Source organism: Anguilla anguilla, chromosome 7 (genome assembly GCF_013347855.1).
Source record: "Anguilla anguilla isolate fAngAng1 chromosome 7, fAngAng1.pri, whole genome shotgun sequence".
Taxonomy (NCBI): Eukaryota; Metazoa; Chordata; class Actinopteri; order Anguilliformes; family Anguillidae; genus Anguilla; species Anguilla anguilla.
In genome coordinates, this window is record NC_049207.1 from 51,623,566 (window position 1) to 51,627,758 (window position 4,193).

The window sequence follows — 4,193 nt, forward strand, 5'->3', positions numbered from 1 at the left end:
AGCTCCACATTTCTGTTAAATGAGTTTCAAACGTGACAAAGGACACTGCTTGGATCTATTCCCGAACAATATTCCAGGCTTGGTTTCCACGGTGCTGCGAAAATAAGCTCAAAGGATGAAGTCATTCATTTAACCAGCTTGCGGTGCAGGCCAAGATATTGGGAAGAACTTGCAGACTGAAACACACATCCTTGGGCAGAAATGAGCTGACCATGTCTGAACATACTGTTAAATACTGTCTCATTTATGATTTAGATACTTGCTCAGCGGTTTGATATTACTGTAAGCCAATGTTCAGAGGTGTATAGCATACACTTATTATGGAAATTATTGTCTTTTAAGAGTTCATCCAATGTCTCGCTTTTTCTCTTTCTCCAGCTCCCTCACTCTTTCACTCACACACACACACAGACACACACACACACACACAATAGATCATCCGGAGCAGTATCCGGACTGATCCCACAACTATTTGAACACATATTTTGCACATATGTGAACCAAATAGATCACTGTTACCAATGGTGCCTTTTCAAACAGAACGAGTTAAGGGAAAAGAGGTTGCATGTCCTCATTTTCCCACTGAATCTCAAAATATTTGTCAAATAAATAAATAATTATATACATATATATATATATATATATAGCACCTCAATGTAGACCTGCTGGAATTACAAGCCTTGAAGTGCATCTTTCACAGAACTACAGACTTCACATGTGCGAGTTTCCTTCAGTGCATGCTTTTGTTTCTGCTTCGTTTGATTTTTTTTCTTCTCAATTTTGTAACCCATTCAAGTCGAGGTTCCTTTGACTCAGCACTTGATTATAGGGTGATGTGGATCAGCTGTTGATCTGTGTCTAGGAGTCTGGGAGGTAATTGGTTATTGACAGAAGCTGTAGTGGATTTTCTCTCGATCAATGAGGGCACGACGACACCCTTCCTGTTGGCATTAAAAGGCAGGAAATGGCACATCCAGGTGAATTTCTGATCCTACAATCGGTCTGTCTACGCGCCTCATAGCAGCAGCATTTTAGCTTGAAACTCAGTGGGTCTTTTGGAACTTTTCAGTTGAGATTTTCATTGCTTTAGTTGTGTGACTGATGGAGGTTAAGCTGTAGGACAATTGGGAAGCCTTGCCATTTTCAAGGTGTTATATTTAAAAACACATCTATGCAGGGTCACCTGTACTAGAGCAACTAGCATAGCTAGCCTTGGCTAATCATTGCAAGTCTATATTACTTGCCTAAATAACTGTCTAGCTGTATTGGTTACATTCTGAGAACTCTCCTTCACTCTATTTTTTTATTTGCTGTTCAATTTAAATGATTGTATTTTTAAATTATGAATGGAAAGGGAGAAAACTCCTAATTTAGTTGTCTTAAACTGAAGAGGCATTCATAACTTTATATAAATCCATTCCTTATGTGGTTGGAACTAGGATTCAGATTCAGATAACGGTGCCACCACACCAGTCATTCACCATGCAATTAATTATCCAATCCCCAGTTTTCCTCCTGACTGGACAATAGGCTACCTATTTCAAGGGCAAAAGGGCTGAAAGCATATGTCTCTATGTTGAGTCAGTTTTCTTTTTACATAAACACTTATGAATTTAATTATTGAGCGTAAGGATATTGAACATTAGCCATCATATACTCTTGCACTACCCTGTTGAAGATGATTTCAGCAAATGATAAAGTTGATGGGGCAAAGGAGTAATTATTCTTCCATATGTTTGTTGTTCCTGCAGACTCCATATTTAGGTTGTGGTTTACATTTCATTCTGTTCTGCCAAAAAGTCTCTAGAGGCTTCAGAAAAGCGCCAGGAATGTGGGAAGTTCCGTGGAAAAGCAACAATTATGCCAAGGAATCCTGACAAAATGTGGAAGGAGGAAGGCAAGATACTTAAAGAATTTCTAAAGGCAACACATACTGAAAACCTTACAATGATAAACACTGACTAGTGCGGCACTAACCTTTTTAAGTCAGTTAACCACCAGTTTAAAAATATACATTTCACATACAGCTTAGTTCAAGTTAGCTTTTATTTATTTTTTACTTGAAGATGAGGCACCCAGGTCCATACAAAATCAGTCAAATCCTGATTTACAAATCCTTTATTATGTAATTAAACAAGTCTTCTCAGCCTTTATGAATTTAGACATTATTGACATGTTCCTTTAGGTTTAATGTGGTCCACTTTACCCTGTGTCTTTCATCAATATTAAATTGGTATATTTAGCTTGAGTTCTCCACAAATTAGGCATATCGTAAGCCTGGTTACACCAAATGGGAGCATATGAAAATTTAACTATAAAACAATTAATTTTATTCAACTATTACATTACATTACATTCATTTGGCAGACGCTTTTATCCAAAGCGACGTACAAAAAAGTGCATTTTCATGATCATAGACAACTGCTGAACACGGGTTCAGTAAGGTACAATTACTTATTTTGTACAGCTATTTCTAGCCAAGAACGCTATTTCTATTAACAAGGCATCTGGAAATCACGGCAAATCTGTAAAGCCAGTGAGTAACTCGAGGAACAATCCAGAGAATTCTCTTACAACAAGAATCAAAAAAAGATAACCTAACCAAAATGATCAGACAAAAGATACATACACAATCAAGGTCGTGTGCTGAACCTTTTCAGCACACGACCTTGAATTTTACAAACACTTCCGTCTTGTAGGACTCACAATTTGACAGTTTGACAGTGGAATTTTTGGCACAACCTCTGACTAAAATGATTTCATTATGACATGTAAAGGCGTGTCTGGCTTCCTTGAAAGTATACCGTTTCGAGTAAACAGCAACTCTAGGTCTTAGGTCTCAAGATGGCCGCCGGTGATGTTATTCTCTGTGAGCCCAACCTTAAAGGAGTACCATGGTGATTTTCACAGTTTCTCGGTTTTATGTGCTATTTGCACAAGAGGTATTGAAGAAACACAATGAGTAAAGTATTAAATATGACCGTTCTGTATTTTTTGGAGAAATATGCGTTTTAAATTTATCGTCTTATTTTCAACCGGTTGAGAAAGTTGTCAACTTGGTGCGTCACGAACACAGTAACCACTCCCCTTTCCACGCCCCGTAAACCCATGGATAACTCGAGACCCATAGTTTGCGCCCAGATGGTTCAGGTGAACTTTTATAGTGGGAAATTTAGGCTTAGAAAAATATGTTTTAAAGTACATTGAAATGACTGAATAATAAAAAAATTATGCACATTTGTTTTGTTGTTGCCTAAAGACAACTGGGAAGTGTCACGTTCAACCACCATGTTTCTTGCTTGCTGAACAAGCTTACTCTACAGGGTTGGAGTCCTGATCGATGTGGTCACTTCTGGCACTACGATCCTTACTTCACTCTAGTGTTTCTTTTGCGCCTCTACATCATGAAACCTATGCACTTGTTGTACGTCGCTCTGGATAAGAGCGTCTGCTAAATGCCTATAATGTAATGTAATGTTACTCCTTTAAACCCACTGGAATCTCCTGTTTGGGTTTCACTAAACCAGAGCATGTGAGGGGGAAATGTCACTGTCACTGTAATGTATCGCAGAGCCTTTGGCTCTGAGAAACACAGAGGGACACTTTGAGTGATGGGATTCATGAACAGATGCAGATTCCAGCCTGTCAGCAGGCGAAACCAATGGAATATATTCCACTTTCAAAAAGCGCAAATTGACAGTCCTCAACAAAACGGATTAATTTCTCATCCTATGCATTGAACGAAAAACATTGTGATCCTCTATGATTAGGCTTGAATTTCTATGATTAGGCTTGAATTTCTATCCCACATGCTGAATTTCAGCACACCCTAAGTGATAGCCTATAACGCTGGGCAATTAAGCACACGTGTTAGTCCTCCTCCACTCTGCTGGGAGCACACACAAATGGAGAGCAGACGGGCCACGTTTGACACGGATGGCAACCGTACCGTTGCCATGGAAACACGGAACCGTGCGTTCACGAAACACCATGACTTCCTTTCAGCGTTGATTCCGTTTCCCCAGTTTCCTCCATGCCACGTTTGACTGATGAGTCGTGGACACGCGTTCGTGGCTTCGCAACTGCCAGCTCCCAAAAGCAGCGCACGGCCCACGGTGAAGTGTAGAAGACAGACAGACAGACAGACAGACAGACAGACAGACAGAGGTCACGGTAAATTAAATGGTTGGTGG